This window comes from Carassius gibelio, chromosome B23 (assembly GCF_023724105.1).
Source record: "Carassius gibelio isolate Cgi1373 ecotype wild population from Czech Republic chromosome B23, carGib1.2-hapl.c, whole genome shotgun sequence".
NCBI lineage: Eukaryota > Metazoa > Chordata > Actinopteri > Cypriniformes > Cyprinidae > Carassius > Carassius gibelio.
The window spans coordinates 10,212,706-10,235,206 of NC_068418.1; the positions used below are offsets into that span (position 1 = coordinate 10,212,706).

Consider the following 22,501-nt stretch of genomic DNA (forward strand, 5'->3'; position numbering starts at 1 on the left):
CAGATTTTGCTCTTGTTGGAGATGGTCATGCATATTCGCTGCACTAGCTAACAAAAATCAGATCACTTCACCAGATCATTTGATTCAGATCATTCGATTTTCACATTTACAATTAGATCTGCTCATGTTTCATCAGATGTGTTCTTTTGCAACCAATCACACAAGTTTCTGCTGCGCTTATGCATGCAACAGCCAATCAGAGGCGTTTAGATTAGTCACCACTGAAAACGCCATATCAGATACAGCTTCTTTTCCACCTTTACAGTGTTAATGGTGGTAGAATTGAATTTGTAATAGTACATATTATTTTGATTGATTTGAATAATTGGTCTCATAAAAGACATTACAGATGATTTGAAGTTCATTTCAGACCCGTCTCAGTTGTACAGTAATTCCCTAAAAACTAGTTAAATACTTTTAAATCAATCTTATGTGACTGAAAATACACTCCCAACTCAATTAAAACTCCTCCCTGTTTTTTTTAAATCAATTTCTTTTTTTTTCCATTTCTGCGTTGGCAACTTCTGTGAAGAAGAACCAAAAATTCAGTTCAGAAAAAAACAATTATTCTTTACTCAGCGCCACACAAATAAAAATAAAAAAACAACACAACCCAAGCTGAACCTCCCTCTCTTGCACTCTGTAAACCCACTGAATAGAAAAATGGGTTTCAAATTGCCAAAAAACAGCAACAATGCCTCAGTAAGAGCCAGATGCGGATGAAAGACTTATTATAAATTCCGGACATGCGCTTAAAGTAATACACCTTCCACATGCCCAGAGCAAGTGGATCCATTTAGAAAAGTAACAGTAGGGAAGCACAGCAGTTTCTACTGGTTACTGAAACTGTGTGTGTGTGTGTGTGTGTGTGTGTGTGTGTGATACATGGAGCAGAGAGCGGCTTTAGAAGGACTTTCAGGGTTGAGGGAATCGGTTTTCTGTGGATTAGATGTTGCCATGCACTGTTGCTCTGGATTATTTCTGGCTCCTCAGGAGCACAACTACTAATGACATTAGCAACATCATACCACCCACCGTCCCTCATGGATAAAAACGCACACCTCTCTGAGAGTTATTGTGTTGAATGCTTCACCAGCTTACAAAAACAAGCCGTGTAACCTCAGGACGACAATGCTCCGGGGAATTGATCATAGCCAAGCCAGGTTCTCAAAAGCATCAAAAGCAGGTGTGGTCCACAGATGCATTCCACAGACCCAACACACCCAGAGTCTGTGTGATTTTTAGTTTCTATCAAAAGCAACACTTAGCCACATGGCAGTGTTAGGGAGTAAATAGCTAAAAGGAGCAACACTTCCATCTCAACTACACTTGTCAGTTTTTGAACTTTTAACCTGTGCAAAACAAAACAAAACTGATACACATAACTATGGTGTGTTTAGGTCTTTGTTTTAAATAGCATTAAATGCTGCTCATTAATGTTTGTTTTCCACCTGATCAAACTAAACAGTGTTTATTTAGTATCTGTGAATGTCTTCAAACATTTTTGAAGGCTGCTGTGATGCTGTCACGCAAATCCCCGTTATTCATGCCAGAGAAATATGTCTTGAATAAAATTATTAAGGTATTCAAGTAAAGCATTTTATTTTTATTTTTAATAAATTAATAATATTCAAAAAATGTATAATAAAAATATTTATAGTAAATTATTTTATTAATATTATTTTAACATTTTATTAGCTAGAATTTCAATCTAATTTATATTACATTATATTATTTTTATAAATGTAATATATCATTATAAATAGAAAGAAATTATATTTTGATTTCATATTAATAATACAATATAATAATCTTATTTTAACCCTTTTTCTGGGAAAAGCTTTGACATGCCCTGACATCTGTGCTTTTTTTCAGTATCTTAAAAACATATTAATAACCAAGTTTGATGGAAGAACTGTAAATAATAAATGTGAACAACTATGTAGTTAGTTGCTCTTTGCTAGCAACTGTTTCAATCAAATTGTTTCTTATTTTAAAAATAAAGAGCAGCTTAGAAATGGACAAGAATATGAATGAATGAATGAATTAATGAAGCATTTGTGTTGAACATGAAGCTTGTGTTGACTTTTTCTGCAATATGCTAAACTGACACTTATATGCATGTGGGAGAATGTTGTCTTACATGAAGTCAAGTTAAGTTAAATTTGGGCAAATCCAGAAATTCGATAAAATATATTCTGTTTACGTTAACAAAAGTTTGTCCTCATCTGTGTGTGTGTGTGTGTGTGTGTATTTGAGCTGTCATACCAAATGAAACAATTAAACGGTCTGTTTTGTGGGTTTAATGAGTTTGTTTACACTCATCTCTAAACAGAGTATCAGAGCCAAAGGCTACACCAAGAACATTTAACAAATATTGTCTCTTGTGACACAGAACACACACACAACCTCCATTCCTCCAGCTCCCATCCATCTCAATTTTCCGCTCCCTTTTTTCTCTCCCCATATTAGGTGTTTGCAAACCCTCAGGATAATGCAATGTCAAGTTACATTCAGCAGTAAATGAGCAAAAAAAAAAGAAATAAATAAATTCAAAGACACAAAAGTTAAGCACACTGACAGGAAATTAATGATATTTCCGTCTCTCCTTTCACCCAATTTCTTTTTCTTGATACGTGAGCGGAGTATGAATCATGTACGAAGACAGAAGATTGATGGAAAAAAAATCTGTCTTTATTTTAGAGAAGGAAGTAGAATCAAAAAACCTGACTTCTCTCCACAAGAAGCCGTTCCTTCAGGACACCTGAGAGGCAAAACCCAACAGGAAGCTGAAGAGTTCTCATTAGCCCTCTTCTAAACTACTGAGGACACCTAATTACTCACTTTACTTGATTACGCACAATCACTATTACAAGCAGAATTAACAGCTCGTCTAGACACAGAAGAGACCGTGACTACAAAGAAGAGATGGAGGAAGGAAAGGTTATACATTTGGTAGAAAAACTGAAATCATACCCTAATGTCATTTGACTTGTTTTCCTTCCGCATAAGAAATAAATGATGAGATGAGTATAAATACGCTTTCTGTGCAGTTATAATGAATGGGAACTGGAGCTTCACCACAAAAACACCATAAAAGCAGTCCATACTCGTGACCAAAACAATTGTCAAGACACGAGCGTGTTCAGCCATGCTTTGCTTATGTGTTAGCAGATAAGAGATTGTGAAATATGACTGGTCAAAGGCATCAGCTGACCCATAAATCCAAGTGAAATGCCAAGGTCAGTGTGGGCCAGTTAAACAGCGCCATACAAAATGATGGGTTGAGCTGGTAGTGGTGTGAGTGGAGAAACAGACAAGATAAATATGGTACAAAGCCAAATAACTCAGAACGTCAAAGCACGTGATCAGATAATTTGTTGAACCTGACATAAAAAAACACACTTACATAGCCAACAAAACATTAGTAGCTTTTCTCATGTAGTCATATTGCATTTAGGCTCTGTACACAGTAAATGCTGCTCCACACAAACTGCTTTCATTTCCATGTCTGGAACATCTCTAACTCCATCTCTGCATATCATTGTGAGTGTTGATTTACTATAATGTTCATCTGGGATCACAGCATGCTCCATTTTTTCAGATTTGTAAGGTAAATAATTTATTAATATAAGCAAACTCAGTAGAATACATCAATGTATTTCTCAGTCTGCTAACTGTTCATCGCGATTGCGAAATAAAAGCTAAAAGCATCATTCTAAGTTTGAATTAAATGTTGTTTCGTTTTGTTAATATTACAAAAACTATAGCACTATTGTTTCTAAAACATTGTGTATTTTAACAGTTTTGTTCAAATAAAACTACAAGATTGCTAGCTTTTGATACTACTGCTCAGGTCTATTTATATTGCCACACACACACACACACACACATATATATTAATTACGTGATTAATCGTCAGAATAATCGGCTGATTAATTGATTACCAAAGTTATCCTTAGTGGCAGCCTGTGGCAAAAAAATTAATACAAATAAAAATCTTTAAACCCCATAATGCACTGAGCTTTATCATGTGACTCTGAAGACTGGACTAATGATGTTGAAAACTCATCTTGGCATCACAGGAATAAATAACATCTTAAAATATATTTAGACAGAAAACAGTTATTTTAAATTGTAATAATATTTCACATTATTACTGTTTTTACTCTATTTTTGATCAAATAAATTTAGCTTCGGCGAATATGAGAGACCTCAAGAATATTAAAAACTAGAAGCATTTGTGTTGTGTGGCATATATTTTCGAATTAAGCAAATTCACTCATGGCCACGATTCAGAGCTCAATATGAGAGATGAGAACCACTGGGAAGAAAACAATGGAAGAGCAGTGAACTGATTTAATAACCGAAGCTTCTCTGCTTATCTCTCAACCAACAAATCAACTATTCACCCAGAGGGCAAAAATCTTCCCACAATGTCACTCTAGTCTATTAGTGTAAATAATATTCATTGTGTCATGGCCCTCAGTTCAGAGAAAGCATACCTGGACAAAATTCAGGGAAAAAAATAAAAAGAGAAGCAATCATTTCCGCCTGGAAACCAAAGGACTCATAGATTTTAATTTATTACACACCTTGTACGTCGAGGTGAAAGTCTGTCATCGCTTTTAAATACAAGCATGCTTTCTAGAGCAAAAAAGGATCAGGTCTTTCTGCTGAGTCAGGGCTGGTGCCCTGCAGGCCACTGTAGCAGAGCTGTATTCATTACCTTCTATTCCTTTGAGACACAAGCTTTATTAGACAGCGACAGACGGGTGGGGCACGAGCTGAATCCAACGGAAATTTTGATGGGAAAGAAGGGTGCTTTATTATCAGAGAAAGAGCAGGAAGACAGGGCGTGATGTAATGAAAAACAAGTTTAATACATTGTGCATCATATTTCTAATGCAACTGACATCTGAAAGAGAGGAAGGAAGTGAAAAAGAAAGAGAAACAGAATAATTAAAGTTTCCACTTCACTGTGGGCAAATCTACTTTTGAAGGGTATAAAGCATTATGGTGGAGCCATGGCATAATGACAACAATACAATGGCAGCACTGGCTCAGAATTGTACTTTTTATGTGAACTATCCCTTTAATTCTTTGAGATTTTTCACAATGCAGGAAAATCATGGATAAGTAATGAGGTGAATGATGATATATGACTCCATGATGGAGGTGTGCATGCATGCATCTAGGGAATGGGCAGAATAAAATGTGAGTGTGTGTTCACGTGTAAGCTAACCCTACTTGCAGACCATGGCCATTCCCACAGTAAATACCCATGGCACAGTGCAACACAGAGGACGGCTCAAAGACAAAGCGGCAAGAGAGAGATAGAGCGAGAGATATAGAAAAAGATAAACAAACTCTTCATTTTACTCTTTCATGCTCATAGCCTGCAGAGAGGAGGCTAAAGAGTTGAATGATTGCTGTCATCTGTCTGTATAGGAAAGAGGGGGCACAAGGCAAAGGCACAATTGCCAAATTTGGGAACAGGAAATGACAGCAGAGTACCGTGACGAATGGTCACCACAAAGGGAGAGGGCAGAGATTCATGGTGAAATGAGAAGAAGAGATTTGCCATTTCTACTATTGCAACCATTTCAGCTAATTGCTCTGACTGCAGCCATTAGAAAAAGAAATTGAGGTAATGCTATTTTTGTTATAAAGATTTCATATAAAGGTAAATGTGATTGCAAAGGATGTGAAGTGGGTTTCTATCTTATTAAGAGAGGGATAGAAACCTTTGAAGGGATACAAAAAAAAAATCTGGACCTGTAGAAGGAAATATATGGACTTAAAAAAAGCAGATCACAAAAGCTGGCAAAAAATAAAGTTTAAAGTACGTTGAATTTATTTCTAAAATCTGTCAGAGCAATGTACAGAATCAACTTTGACAGAAAAAGGTAAAAGGCCTAGTACCGATCCCTGTGGAACCCCAGTGATGAGGGTGGAGAGCAAAAAAATGATGAGTCTTCCAAATGACTTTATTTTTTTTTATTATAAAATAGTTTATAAACAAAGGTATCAGAAACCATAAATATTCATCCCTATGCATTTGAATACCAACAATTATTGGTTAACCGTTCTGATAAATACTAAGAGATCTTTGCTTTTAATTAAGAAGTATTTCAATGAGAACTTCTATAGTAATAACAGCAATCTTAAACCAAACCCTAACCATTTACATTTTAATTAATTACTTAAGCCCCTTTCACACTGCCATTCCGGCAAATACAGGGGTAAAGTGTTCCTGTAATTGTTCCCTGGTCGCTAGATTTGGCACTTTCACACTGCCAGTGATGACCCGGTATATGTGCGTGCTTTCACACACAACCCTTGAAGATCCCGTAACGACACGTGACATCAGCGTGTGATGTGTAATGTACGAGTCGACAACGCTTGGCACGTTATACTTTAACTGAATCAAGCAAATGATCTCGGCGTCAGCGCGGAAAGTGAGGAACTAACTGATCTCTGCTTCATTACAGTTTGCACATATGTTTTCGTCGCGAATGTTGATCTTCCTTCAAAACAGCCGGTAAAAGAGTCGCGCGATAACGTCATCACTTCGATACGGAATTAGATCTGGCTTTTGTTCACACAGCACTCGTTCCGGATCGATTACCGCAATGTTACTAGGTCCCCGACCCGGGTTCAATTCAGTAATCAATTCCGGGACGTGGTTGCTTTCACACAGAAGGCGACCAGGCAATGTTACGGGAATATTGCGGGTCCGACGTGCAGTGTGAAAGGGGCTTTAGTAATTAATTGTTTGATTACACTGTGACACCTTAAAATAAAGTGTAACTGAATATTGCTCATTTCAAGAATTAGATGCAGCTTGACTGAATTAGGTATAAACTCCATAAACTCAAGGTTAGCGGATCAACTTTTGCGGATATGAACACACTCCCTACTTCAAACTTTTCTTCTCACAATCCCTTCTGAGGTGAACAAAGTTACATACTCCACAGCATTATCCACAATATAAGTCATTTCTATATTTCAATCTGGGGTGGTTTACAGGATGTTTATAGCATCAGCACCTCCGCCAAAATTGAGAAGATCAGTCATGCTCTGCCCTCAAAGTAAGTGGTGGTGGGTGCCATAAATAACAGCTCCAGCCTTTATTGCATCAAAATGCTGAGTCTGTCTTGTTGCTTTTTACATCAGTTCACTCAAACTCAATGATAAATGACCACTTTATTTAGTCTCCAAACCTTAAACATCTGTGAAAAGGCACATCTGAAAACAAATTCAGCTAAATAAAAATGCACCTTCTACTAAATTTCATTTATTTTAACCTTAAATGTGTTTTTCTTTCAGACTAATATACACTCCCTGTGATTTGTAATCTTACTTAATTTGACTAAATACTGACAGGGCATGGTGAGTAATCAGAACGTACCCCAGTAGTCTTCACAGGTTAGAGGGCAGCATGAGATACCTTTCCTCAAACTATACAATGTCTTAAATTTGAAAAACCTCAAAAATGAAGATCCCCCTAATATAGCTATGTTCTTTATCCAAGCATTGCATTACAAGTAACCCTCAGTGACTATGATGGAGAGGCCTTCCGTTCCTCAGCACCATTGCTTCACAGACAGGCAGGCAGGAGCCTTCAGGTAGCTCAGAGATCAATATTAGCTCTAAGCCCACTCTGGATGAGCTACACCTGAGACTAAATCACAGCAACACTCACTTTGGGTCCAATCAATATCATGCATCAAACCGTATTCATCATTGATCATTCCCTGCCTGTACTCTGTCATCTCCGACAACTCTTCTTGGAGCTTGAATATCATTTAGCAGGCCTTAATTTAACAAACCCCTTCTTGACTTGCTGACACAAGGAATTTCAAGTAAGACAGAAATAGGAAGAGCTTAAGAAGGTATAGTTATATTTTCTATCTTTTATCTGGAGGTACTGTACTGGAGGTAATTAGCGTAAGTTGACTGGGACACAAAAGAAGAGTTTTGCAAAACCTGAAATCTCGGGGAGTGAAACTGGCAAAAACACATGGGTGTTATCTGTTTTGAAGGTATCATCCCTGTTTGTGTCTGTGTTTATTTATTGTGAACATAACTAAACTCTGAATTAGCACTTTATTTGCTTTCATACCAGGGCATTGTTATAGTAAACTCTTGATTCCGATCCAAGGGTGTTAATCTTCTATAATTGCAGGTTTATGCAGGAGCTCCAGGTTGAACGCACTGTTGTTTAAGTTGGCATGTCAGTTTGGAGTGTCTATAAGATTCTTAAAGGGATAGTCCTCCCTTTGAAAATGAAAATTTTGTTATTAATTATTCATTCATATATAATAATAACAATAATAATAATAATAATAACAACAATAACATACACACACACACACACACACACACACACACACACACGCGCACACACACACACACACACACACACACACACACACACATATATATATATATATATATATTTGGATGAAATATAACTTTAATCTGTGTTGTAAGGACATACTTTAATAGCATTTCAATAAAGAAAACCTTGAAATATGTAATATGTCTTTAAATAAGTACTGTATATACACAATGCCATTTTTTATGAATACTTCATAGCAATGATCAATTTAAAGAGTGACAGTAAAGACGTTTACATTGTAAAATGCTGTACTATTGAACTTTCTATTTATCAACGAATCCAGAAAAATACTAACACTGTATAGCACTGATAATAATTCATTCAAAATGTACTGATCAACAAATCAACATACTTGAAATTTTTATTTTATTTTATTGAAATTATTAATAGTAATATATATATATTAGATAGACCCCAAACTTTTGAGTTGCATTGTATGCCATACAGTATATAGGCTAAATGTAAGATAAATATTTGACCAAGCAATTATTTCTAACATGTTATTTGTTTCATTGTTAAGTATAACATAAGATGACTTTATTCTTTAATTTCAGAATCACAGTACTGAAGTGTCTGAGACATGGTCGAGTGAGTTAACATGGTGTGACTGTCCGATCCCATAAACATAACAAACATAAAAACATAAAGATAACATAAATGAAATCCTGTAAACGTCTGGTGTATATAATTTTTTTCAGAGGGTGAGTTCATTAAAAGCCCCTACAAATTCCAGTTGCAAAATGCTTTAATCTAGTGTGTGAAAACTTGTCTTGTACTCAAAGGCAGGCGTCAGTCGTCTGTAATATTTTAACGAAAAAAAAAAAAAAAAAAAAAAAACGACAACCCTGTGTTGAAATGAACCACAAAAAGTCCAAATCATATCAGATTATCATATCATTAAATGCATTCAAATGACATTCAGCACCAATTTATATAATCCTATAATAATCCCCTGATCTTCTTAAACCCTTCTTTTAAACATTCTTTAAGAAAATAAGGCCATTTCCTCATCTCCAAACTTGTCAACTCTTGAGCACTATTTTCTGATAGCTGGTCTGGTGTACAAAGTGAGCCGTGGATGAAAGGCTCTCTCCTCACCGGACTGCAGATGTATTAACCTAATTATCAATGATTTGTCTCTTCCTGAGCGGGGCTTTTGCAAGTAATCAATTGGAAAACAGAGATGTCATATTAAAAGGCAATTTATTAACAAGGGTTCAACCTGTGATGCATACTGGTTTGTAAAACATCTTGCTGATGTTTGGGGCATAACTATAGAAGGGGCTTGAATGCAGGGCAGATTGATGATGCTGTTGGTGATGGAGGTCATGACCAAGCACTCAGAGTTAAAGTTCAAGATGATAAAACGAAAAGGTTGTGCCCCTAAAGAAAAACCTTGGGGAATAAACATGACAGTGTGACTTTTCACACCAGTTCCTAGATGGCGTATATCCAGTTCTTGTTATTAACAAACAATTAACTATGACTTTCGCCTCGATAAACTCCTAATTTGTTGCTTATTAATAGTTTGTAAGGTAGATGTTACAATTAGGTATTAGGTAGGATTAGCGATGTAGAATATGGTCACGCAGAATATGTGCTTTATTATTATTATTATGTTTTTTACTAATAAACACTCAATATTTTAATAATAGGCATGCTAATGAGCAACTAGTTAATTAGTGAGGATTGGTCCCTATACTAAAGTGATACCGAAATCCAATACTGAACAATATAAATTCATATAATAAATAAGCACTTAAATCAGCACCTCTGAGTTTCTCAATATATAATTTTACATTTTTGTTACTGTAATGCAATATTGTGTTGAAATACAGTAGAAAAATACTGTATTATCTTTTGAAAGAAAAAAAAAAGTAGTAACTAAAAAATACAATTGCTTCAAATGTATGGAAGGCTGTTTCGACAAAATATAATTAGTGACTTTTTATCCAATAATTTTGACTTTTTCTCTCTAATTTTTCTTCTTCTGAGAATTACAACGTACATACAGTCATTAAATAGTGAGATGTACAGTCTGAATTTTGAAATACTTTTGAATTTTTTGAAATTTTGACTTTTTTTTTGTTTACACATAGCAGTTCTGTTTTTTTCGTTGTTGTTGTTGTTTGTTTCCACCAATAAAAATAAAAATAAAATAAAACAAGTAATTGTGACTTTCTATCGCACAATTCTGACTTTTTCTTGTAATTAAAATGAAATCCAACTTGTAAGATTTAAACTCAAAAAGGCCAGAATTGTGAGAGAAAAATGTTAAACAAATACATTGATTTTAAAAAGCCTCTAAGTAAACCATGAGGTACCAGAATACTAAAATATAATTTATTTTTGATTTTGAGATGAAATATGTTTTGTGGGATTCACTCAGAAAGTCCACTTCGTTCCTCTCCACACACTCAAGAACACATAATTCCCGATGAAGCAGGTGCATTATTGCTCGGCTGTTTTAATTATACATGAACCTTTGATCTGACTCATTAAAAGGATCAGCTTAATTAAGGACGTTCATACACTCAATCACTCATTTACTCTCTGAAGTATCTCTCTCCATTCCATCAGTCATCTGACGTCCATCTTTATTCTGTATGCACAACCTACTCACCTGTCTCTCACTCCCGTTAACCCAGGACTGCTGACAAACCCTCACAACAAAGCGCTGCCTGTCTGGATTTATGTATGTGTAAAATGGGTGAACTCCCTCCCCTCATACACACAGATTCTGCTGCAGATGGCTGTGTAATCCATCAGAATGTCACAGGAGATATAAAAGGGATTGAAAAGCTCTGGCTTCTTTATTGTTTATTTATTAAAGACAGAGTCCAGAATGACCCTCCTCTTCCAACCCTCTCTCACAGCAACAACACAGCTGAGGGGATCTCACAAAAAATGCCAAAAATGCTTGATAATATTTTACTTTGTAACTAAAAGATATATTCAGTATATAAATTATGTTTCCTAAAGAAAATTCAGTGTATTTTAGGAATATTTGGATTAAAACATTTTTTTTTTGAAAACTCCCACAAAACTTTACACATGATATATTTACTGAATTTAAAATAAAACTCTGCATTTGAACATAGATTATATAATGATTTCAACCTTCGTTCTTTGTTTGTTATTTTCAGTTCGGAACACAGACATTGTCAGGTGTTTGGGGAATGAATATTAATTGTGTCTTGTGACATCCGAACTAACTGGTTATCCAAAAGAGGGACGCTGGCAGGAGTCAGACGCTTTTTCTTGATAAAAAGTCAAAGAAACTCATTTATAATATAACTGTCATGGTTTGCTACTGTGAGGAGCACAGTGACGAAGAAGAGGAATTCAAACATATAGGCTTTAATCACACCCGCGGAACAGGGGAAACACACCTAGCAAGGGATGACATACAGTATACAATTCCAGACAAAAAAGAACAGAATGGGCTAGAACTCAAATAGGGCAGATAATGAGGTGCAGACAGGTGAGGAGGATAACTAATAACAAGGAACACCTGCAACTAAATGGGGACAGGAACAGGAAGGACCAAATAAGGGCAAGGAAGGCACATGGGGAGCAAAACAAGGAAAAAAGTCTGATAATAACATCCCCACAATTTTGATGGTAGTTTTTATATATACTAATGGTATATATATATATATATATACATGAATGAATTCTAATGAAACACTTTGTCACAAAAATATATTATGCTCCTTATAACAGGCTTAATTTTCTTAATCCAAAATATGATTTAATATTTTTTACTTTAGATTTTGGGGAAATAATGACCTGAACACGTTCTTCAAAAGATTCACTTCTGAACTAGTAATAGGGGACGTTGCTGGCGGGGTGATCTAAGTGACTGGGAAATAAGTCTTGCTGAGACCCCTGGGGTGGCTGCTATTCCTGGTGGATACGTCTTTCTCTCTCTCCCTCTCTTCCACACTCTTGCTGATATAATGGCCTTAACTACTGCCAAAAATACTATGCTCACTATCACACCCTTAAGGGGGTCTCTCTCTCTCTCTCTCTCTCTCTCTCTCTCTCTCTCTCAGAAACACACACACCTGCAGCCAAGGCTCAGAGGATTCAAGTGGATTGTTTACAAAGACCCAGTTGCTGCAGGGTTGTGCAAAGTCTACATACTCGAAAATAAATCACTCAGACACTTAGAAGAAGAGACAGACAGAAAGAAGTGCTTCTTCATGTTGCCTATACTAAAAAGTTACAGAAATGCTTAAGTAATAAATAGCTTTTTCAAAAAATTTAAATGTACTCTTTTTTTACTTATCCAATAGAAAACCACCTGGTTACAGAACAACTGCAGCTACAGCGTGTGGGTATATTTCATTTCTTTATTTTATTTAGATTTGTTATTAATTAATATTCATATTTATTTAATTCAAATTTTATAAATGTGTTGTATGCATTGTATCTCCATTTGTATTGTGCTCCAAACAATGGGGAATAAACGCGATAGTGAGACCTTTCAGACCAGTTTTTTTAGACGACACTAAGGGGAACAAAATATAATATATTTTACAAAAAATATATTTTCTTGATAATTTGGCATCACTAAAGAAAAAGAGTGCTTGGGAAATTATTATAATATAATTTAAAATCTTTTGTCTTGTGCTCCAAAAAAAATGTAATGAAAAAAAACAAAATATTCTAAAAATTTTTTAGAAGAATAAATATATACACAATATATATTGGCTTAGACAATTAGCTTTATAATAAAAATAACACATAGTTTGCCCTTATTAAGCTACTTGTGCGTGTGAGATAGACGACAGGTTGTCCAATTGTGAACTCTAAGTGATCCACTCAATCCCCCAGCAGCCTCTCTGCCTCTGGTCACGGGCTGTGGCGTTGCTGTGGAGACAGGCCATGTACTGTATATGATGGATGATTGGTTTCCTCCCATGTTGCCCCTGCACAATGCTGTTACTATGATAAATGGTACCCTAGGTAACAAATCTCTACACGTCCTTATGGCAGCGGACCACGGAAAAATACAAACAGCACTGCGGGATGGGTCACGGCCCCTCCTCTCATCTCACACACTCAAACATACAGGAAACCACACACACACACACACACACCAATAAATAACTGCAGGACACTCACTGAATTCAATCTAAATAAAGAAGCCCAGTGCTTTGTCTGCAAACAAAAAATAGTGCTGTTTTCAGAAAATAATCACCCACAAACCGAAAGCTTTTGTCGCTTTATTAAAACACACATTTAAGTTCTCCTAAAAACGTGCACACTGTTCATCCCACATCCTCCCACATCTCGCCTTTTGCTGACACACACTCAAAGGAGTACTACTTCTAATGAAGTTTTCTCCAAAAATAACCTTTACAAATAGAATGATGGATTAGCACTGGCTCTCTACTGGGATTTTCAAGATTACACGTGCATAATTTTTTTTCAGAGTGTTAGATTGGGTACCGCTATCCACAGAACACGTGCCTAATTAAGGAAAGGGGAATGACCTTATTAGAAAACATGAGTCCATCCGCCAGTCACTGCGGTGTAGAGTTTGACTGACAGCTCAAACTCACTCCTACGGGCAATTTACCAGCTTTAAAGAGCCGTGGCACATCTGATGTGGAGGTGGACGGCAGACAAACAACAAGAACTGTCCTTGTGACTATTTTGTTTTTTGTTTTTTACAAAAGAGAAGGATGTTCCTTTGACACCAAAAGAAAACAAGTACAGTGACTCATGTCTCTGAAGAAGTTATTTTTACCTTCCAAACCAACAAAAGGAAATAAAAAGAAACAACATGGAAACATGTTTAAATGTGCCAGACATGGAAATTATTTGTATTGGTAGCTCAAAAACAGCTATAAATGGCCCATTCGGACTAATTTGGTCTTAAAGCCCTTCTTAAAACTTAATATGAACTTTTTTTTTTTTCATTTTGCAGTACAAGACGTTTTATAGAGGGCCGTCAGAATGACAATGTGATGTTTATTATGACAATTTATTACTGAAGTTAAAACAGACACCGTGTGATTACGTTGTTAAACGTTGACTGCTATTAGTGCATGTTGAGTTGTGATGCTCATGCAAGTCACAAGAGTTCAATTTTGGCTTAATATACCATTACTCTTAAAAGCTTTAAAATAATACAATTAAACAATCTAAAAGTAAATTAGTCTAGAGATAAACTCATTTATACAGTTATAGTCACGCTTTTAAAAAAAAAATAATAAAAAGATGTAACAATAAAAATGAAACAAAATAAAAATATAAATGTCTAGAGAGAAACTCATTTATATAGTAGTAGTCAAACTATTTAAAAATAAAATAAAATAAAAAGCTGTAACATAATCAAATTAAACAAAATAAAAATACTACTGAGTCTAGAGAGAAGTAGTCAAAAGATCAAAAGACAGAAAGATGGACAGACAGAAAGACAGTCAGACAAATGATCACAACAACAGCAAGATATGTATCAGCCTGTCACAAACTAAGACTGTCAGCCAGTGAAAAAAAAGATCACATCTTCCATGTACCGTTGTCCAAAGTTATTTTTGTTTATTTTCTTATTTCTTGTTTGTCGAAAAAAAAAGAAAGTATACATATACTTATTCACTTAATTATTTTACCAATCTTATTTTGTTTTATGTACTATGTAATTGTTTATTCCTTATTCATATAATGTACAATGCTTTGGCAATACTGTGCAAGTCATGTCAATAAAGCTCCTTTGAATGTGAATTTGACAGACAGACAAAATATTGGAAAGACAGATGGACAAACAAAAAGACATACAGACAGAAAGACGGACAAACGGATGGACAGACAGACAGACAGACAGACAGACGGATGGACAGAAAGATGGACAGAGAGAAAGATGGACAGACAGAAAGACATACAGACATAAAGACAGACTAACAGACGGACAGACAGAGAGACAGATGGATGGATGGACAGACAGACAAACAGAAAGACGGACAAACGGTTGGACAGACAGACAGACAGACATACAGACAGACGGATGGACAGATAGAAAGACGGACAAACGGATGGACAGAAAGACAGACATACAGACAGACAGACAGATGGACAGAAAGACAGACAGAAAGAGAGACAGACAGATGGACAGACAGACAGACGGACAGAAAGATGGACAAATGGTCAGACAGACAGACAGACAGACAGACGGATGGAAGGACAGATAGACAGAAAGACAGACAAATGGACAGACAGACGGACAGACGGACAGAAAACAGACAGACAGATAGACAGAAGGACAGACAGACAGAAAGATGGACAAATGGACGGACAGACAGACAGATAGACAGAAGGACAGACAGACAGACAGACAGACGGATGGATGGATGGACGGACAGACAGACAGACAGAAAGACGGACAAATGGATGGACAGAAAGACAGATATACAGACAGAAAGACAGACAGAAAGACAGACAGAAAGAAAGACGGACAGACAGACAGATAGACAGAAGGACAGACAGACGGACAGACAGAAAGATGGACAAACGGACGGACAGACAGACAGACAGAAAGACAGACGGAAAGAAAGACGGACAAATGGACAGACAGATAGACAGACAGATAGACGGACAGACAGAAAGATGGACAAACGGCCGGACAGACAGACAGACAGCCAGCCAGACAGACAGACAGACAGACAGACGGACAGACGGACGGACAGACAGACAGACAGACAGACGGACGGAAGGACAGATAGACAGAAAGACAGACAGACAGACAGACAGACAGACGGACGGAAGGACAGATAGACAGAAAGACAGACAGACAGACAGACAGACACAGACAGACAGACAGACGGACACAGACGGACAGACACACATAGACAGACAGACAGACACACATAGACAGACAGACAGACACACACACACACACACACACACACAGACAGACAGAAAGATGGACAAATGGACGGACAGACAGACAGACAGATAGATAGATAGAAAGACACACACAGACAGACGGACAGACAGACAGACAGATGGCAGTCAGATAGACAGAGAGACAGACAAACAAACAGAGAGACAGAGAGAGAGACAGACAAACAGAGATACAGAGAGAGAGAGACAGACAGACAGACAGATACTAGACAGACAGTCGACAGATAGATAGATAGATAGATAGATAGATAGATAGATAGATAGATAGATAGATAGATAGATAGATAGATAGATAGATAGATAGATAGATATCAGGTCAGCACAGTATAAACATATTATTGTGAATTAAATGTATAACTTCTCTGATAACACTTATCTGTGGGTCAGAAGGTTCAGATGCATCCTGTGGGACTCTGCCTAGTGTGACTAAAATGGGATTATAGCACATTTAAACTTAATTTGAAGTTGGTAAGCCAGCCGCCACTCACTACAGACATGGCACTGAGAAATGTACACTAACCTCACAGAGACACACCAAGCAAAATGAAACAAAACAGAGTGAGGGGCAGATTGAACCTGATGTTCCTTTAGCACAGCCTGCTGGGAAATCAGGATGCCTGCTTTCTAGAGCACATATCGTCCCTAGAGACCGTGTGTGCCTGTAAGTGTGTGTGTGAAGGAGAAAGTGAGACTTAGACAGAAACCTTGCTTGGGAGACTAAACAGAGTGTGTCTCTTTCTCACCCATACCCTCCATCCTCTACTCCTCTAACCTCTGATGTCTTTTTCTACTCCTCTTCATGTTCGGAGACACCACACACACACACACACACACACACACACACACACACACACACACACACACACACACACACACACTACTGTTCCTGCTGGCCTCTCATGACTGCAACCGTGGGACAGCTGGAAAGATTGAAACCATATGCACATTGTGCAAGAGCTAGTGTGGGTGTGTATGAGCTGGAGAGAGGAGATCTTTATCAGAGGCATCTTTGTGGAATACGTTCTAATCTTTTTGCTGGGTGGGTGTGGGAGAGAGAGAGCGTGTGGGAGGAATAAACAGAATCAATCCAAGCGCTCACAGAAAGCCTAGGATTCAATCGTAGGTGAAAGTTCACTGACCTCCAGGTCAGGCAGAAAGACGTTTAAAACCAGGGTGTAAGTATTCTGCATACGACTGGTACTGTTCAGATAGCGGCACACTAACGGTTCAAAGTTTGGACACACTTGACTGATTCAGACCAGCCAACCTTGGGAAAATATTCAGAGTATTCCACAATTCACAGAAACAACTGTGTGTGTGTGTGTGTGTGTGTGTGTCTATGAGGCAGAAGTAATGAAGCATTTGTGTGTTTTTAGTGAGGGTCAATCTACCATACAAAAAGGTCATCCCTGTGTGTGTGTTTCTGTAGTACCCCACAGAGATCTGACCCCGTGTCCTAATTTTATTTCATTCATATACTGTATTATTCAGTCAATTCTGTTTTTTTCTTTTGCATCTACGATTCTAGGCTATGATATATGGTGGCGCTATGTATTATCATAACATACTGTCCTACACTCTCACACACAAGATTTTTTTTTTTGTGGACATTTTCTAAAATAATATGCTTCTGGACATGTACCCTGTCAATAGCAGTATTCTGTAAAGTACAAAGTAAGTGCAAATGAACATGGTAATATATCTGTATCATGCTATAAGGTGAAACTTATAAAAAATATATGGACATTTAAGTAACAGTTGAAAATACATAAAATCAGCAAGAAGCATTACATTGATCAAAAGTGACTGTAAAAACACTTATGATGTAAAAAAAGATTTCTATCACAGTTACCACTAAAACATTAAGCAGCAGAACTCTTTTTGTGTTGCTTTTCAACATTAATAATAATATCAATATGTTTCTTGAGCAACAGATCAGTAGATTAGAATGATTTCTGAAGGATCACGTGACACTGGAGAATGAAGTAATGGTGTTGAAAATTCACAGAAATAAATTATATTTTAAGATATATTCAAATAGAAAAGTTATTTTACATTGACATATTTAATGATTCATATTGAACTGTAATTTTGATCAAATAATTGCACTTTTGCTGAGCATAAGAGACTTCTTTAAAAACATAAAAATAATAATAATTGACCGACCCCAAATTTTTTTTAACAGTACAGTATATAATTCACTTATTGTGACACTGGGGTTGATACAGTATATTGTATCTAATGTAATAATATATATATATATATAAGAGGGAAATTTTATTACAGATGCATGCACTTTATTTCACGTCTTCTGAACCGTTGATAGCAAACACCCGCTTACGCCTAACCTGATTTTACCAAGTGAGACATGTTCCTGGGACAACATCGTTGTTGACCCTGGAACAACATTGTGATTAACCAATCAGATTTGAAGAACCAGTTTATAGATTTTGTGAAGTTTACGCTTAAAATCAGTGTTTGGTGCTTGTACATCAGTGTCATTCATCTATCATTTCCTCTGATTTTAGGGATTACTCATGGTTAAGGTTAGGTTTAGGTGTAGGGATATGGTTAAGAATATATTTTTGGAGTAAAATGTTGTTCCAGGGTCAACAAAATATGTTGACCTAGGAACACATCGGACTTGGCAAAATCAGGACGTGCCCCGCTTACCCCCACTGAAAGGCTTGGAAGAGCAAGGAGAATATTTAATATAACTCTGATTTAATTATTCTGAAAAAAGAAAGTCACATACACCTTCGAGTGTGAGTAGAACATGGACGAATTTAAATGTTTTGGTGAACTAACCCTTCAACACCTTAAGGCCAATGCGTTTTATAGCAGCACCGCAGTAGTATGCTGACACTACACCGTGTTCCCACCACAGCACTTTTAAATGGCACACAGTCATCTTCAACAATACACTTTTGTTTCTCTTTGGTATAAAGAATGAACAACATGTTCAATACAGCTGCCAAGGTCTAATACAAGAGGGCAGCTTTTTTGAATAAGACAATTTCTCATCATGACAACTTGGCCATGTGCCTGTGTCATTTGTCCAACATCCTGTCACTCACCTGCCGGTCCAGAATACCGCAGGCTCACGGCTCTTCTAGTTGACTTTTTGTTCTGCAAAACAAGCAAACAAGGAAAAAGTCACATCTACTGCACAAGACCCAACTTTTTGCATCCAACTCTCAATATCACTTTCATTTGGTGCCTCTTTCAATGGCGCCAACTGATTTCTCTGTTTTGTGAGCTTGAAACTTATTTGCTTCTAAAGAAATTGTCAAAAAATGAATAAAAAAAAAAACCAACAGGCCACATTTATTTCCTAGTCAAAAGACTTTTATGTGCTTCTCTCTCGCCCTTTTTCAGTCTCGCATTCTCTCTCTTGCCTTCCCCTCCTTTTACACTTCTTTTCTTTGTGTCTGAAGTGAAGTCTGACCAGAATACTGATGTCATGGATTTGTGCAGTGCATTTGGACACGCAGAATGACTTTCTGGCCTCTTTTTTTTCCCACCGCACTGCCAGCTCCTACTGCGCTCGGAGGCCGCTGAGAGAAAGCAGGCCCAATTACCAGAGCAGGGGGGCTTAGTGAGCACCACACCACAAAAACACACACAAACACACACACACGCACGCAAAACAGAGCGCGACAAGTTTATTCAGACGAAGCGGCCAGAAACTAGACTTGGTAATCAGGATGAAAGCTTAAAGAGACCTCAGCGAGGGAGGTTAAGATATTTAGCGTGATGGCTAATGACAGTGTGGGAACGGCTATAGGAATGTATGAGGAGAAAGAGGGAGGGAGGAGATATCCGATCGAATGGAATCAGCGCTCCATCAATCACTCTGATTAAGATGTCAAGCTGTCAATCATGAGGATTAAGCTGAGGGGGCTCATGCATATTCATCAACATCTTTAGGGTGGGATGTGAATATGTTAAGCTGTATTACAGAAGAGCTGAGACTGAAAGAGGAGGAGAGGTAATTAGTGGCCCACCATTCACCCTTAGACAAAAGCAGGGTTGAAATAGTGTTCTATTCAGCCTCAAGAAGCTAGTTGTTGAGATGTTTGTGTGCTATTCTGAACTGTGTGAAATTTGGTAAATAAAATGTATTTTGAGTCGAAATACAGGGTCAAAGGGTGAAAAAGCACTGTGACGTCAGAGCTGTGGTGTCGGGGATGGCGAGCTGTGGTGATGGTGTTGATTAAACATGGTCAAGCATGGCATGCAACTGATCCTGAGCACATTCCTAAAGATCCTCGAACAAGTTCCTGTCACTATCCATTGGATGTATTTAACTACCGAGAGGGATGTGTTTCAGGGTGTTGTGATCTTGTGGCTAAAGTGTTTTGAGTGGTTACAAGATGAAGTCAGGAAAAGGTTTCTCCTTGCAAGGGCCCCTTTCTGAAATATAAAAGCATCTAAATATTTGTATGCATAAAAAGCCATTTAATCCATGTGGGAAAAAAGAGTAAGTCTATTATAAGCAACAGGTTAAAAAAACAAAACAGGTTAAAAAAAATGTAAATTGCTATGCACATTTTGAAGGCTACTGAACTCAAAGCACATTATTAAAATATAATCTGGAAAATAAATAAATAAATAAATACACACATAAGAAAAAAACAAAACAAATGTGGTTATGTACTGTACTGATGCCAAAGTAAATTCTTAAAATGTTAAATGGAAAATAAGTAAATAAATAATGCTGAAAACATGTCGAACATAATAAAAGCTGTTGAAATACATTTTGTAAAATATTTTTATTTAATATATAAAGGCAGATATTTTATCATGCAGTATAAAGACTCATTTATACTGTTTTGGAAAACAGTTTGTTTAATATTACAAACATTTGCTTTTTTATAGTGAAATACTTAATTGAGGCCAAAGAACATCATGCAAATAATTATAAATAAATATGTTCAAGATAAAATTATTATAAAAAGCAGGTTGTTAAAATCATTTATATTGTTATATACACTTTTGAAGTCTACTGAAGTCAAATCACATTATTAAAATATTATCTGGAAAATAAATAAATAAATAATATTGTATAGATAAAATTGGTAGTTATGTTAACATGTTCACTTTGCCAGCTGTAATAAATAAATAAATAAATACAAATTGTTGTTATACTGTATACTGTTTTGAAGCCAAAGCATATTATCAAAATATTACCTTAATAAGTAGTGCTGTCAAACGATTAATCACCATTAATCACATTAAAAATAAAAGTTTTTGTTTACATAGCATATGTGTAGTGTGTATATTTATTATGTTTATATAAATACACATGCATACAGTATATATTTTTTTAAATATTTACATGTATATTCATTTATATATTTAATAGAAAAACAAAATTTTTCTTAAATATATACATGCATCTGTTTGTATTTACATACAGACAATAAATATACACAGTATTCACACATATATTATGTAAACAAAATCATTTATTTTTCATGTGATTAATCGCGATTAATCGTTTGACAGCACTAAAACAAGTAAATAAATTTAGCAATATTATCACAATTGTGTTAAACATACATTTTTTGCTAAATCTTTTTTGTTATCTCAGGTTATCCATGGACCCTCCTGTAGTCCTTGACTAGAATTCGAAAACTAGATATTCAGGTCCCTAAGGCTCTGCTTTATCATTTAATTTGAGCATGACCCATTGCCAAGAAAAATAATAACAACAAGCCACACAATGTGAAGTATCAGCACAGCAAAATGTAAAGCATAAAAAGTCAAAAGTTTTCATAAGAAAGAACACCATTGAAAAAAGCTTTTGACAGTCTGAACCAATCAGGTCAACCACTTAGTGAGAATCTTTGTAAGTGTGTTTCTCTGCAGCAGTGAGACATGTTAAGGTGACATTGACGGGAGGCACACGCTCAGCCATCATTCAGCATCCTTCCCTTCAGCCATAAGACCACACTGACCCTCTCTCCTATTCATCTTTACACATCTGTCTCTGTCACTCCATCATCCTCTCCTCTAATCCACCACTCATTCTCTCTTCCCACTTAGGTTTTCCACCATACATGACCCCCCTTTTCCTTTTCTTTCTTCTGTTGTGTTACTTTGTCTTTTCTTCTCCTCTGCTCCCTCTTCTATCTCGCTCTTGTCAGATGTTGAAAAGAGCCCCACACTGAGAGA

At 36.5% G+C, this 22,501-nt stretch overlaps 1 protein-coding gene across 6 annotated transcripts in view; it reads right to left on the reverse strand.

The window, feature by feature from the left end:
• sulf2b (sulfatase 2b) overlaps window positions 1-22,501 on the reverse strand; it is a 140,728-nt gene that overhangs the window by 96,566 nt on the left and 21,661 nt on the right. For all 6 annotated transcript variants that reach the window (XM_052593644.1, XM_052593636.1, XM_052593637.1 and 3 more), the window contains one exon: window positions 19,399-19,450. The gene's annotated coding sequence lies outside the window, so the exon portion shown is untranslated. The remainder of the gene's footprint in view (window positions 1-19,398; window positions 19,451-22,501) is intronic.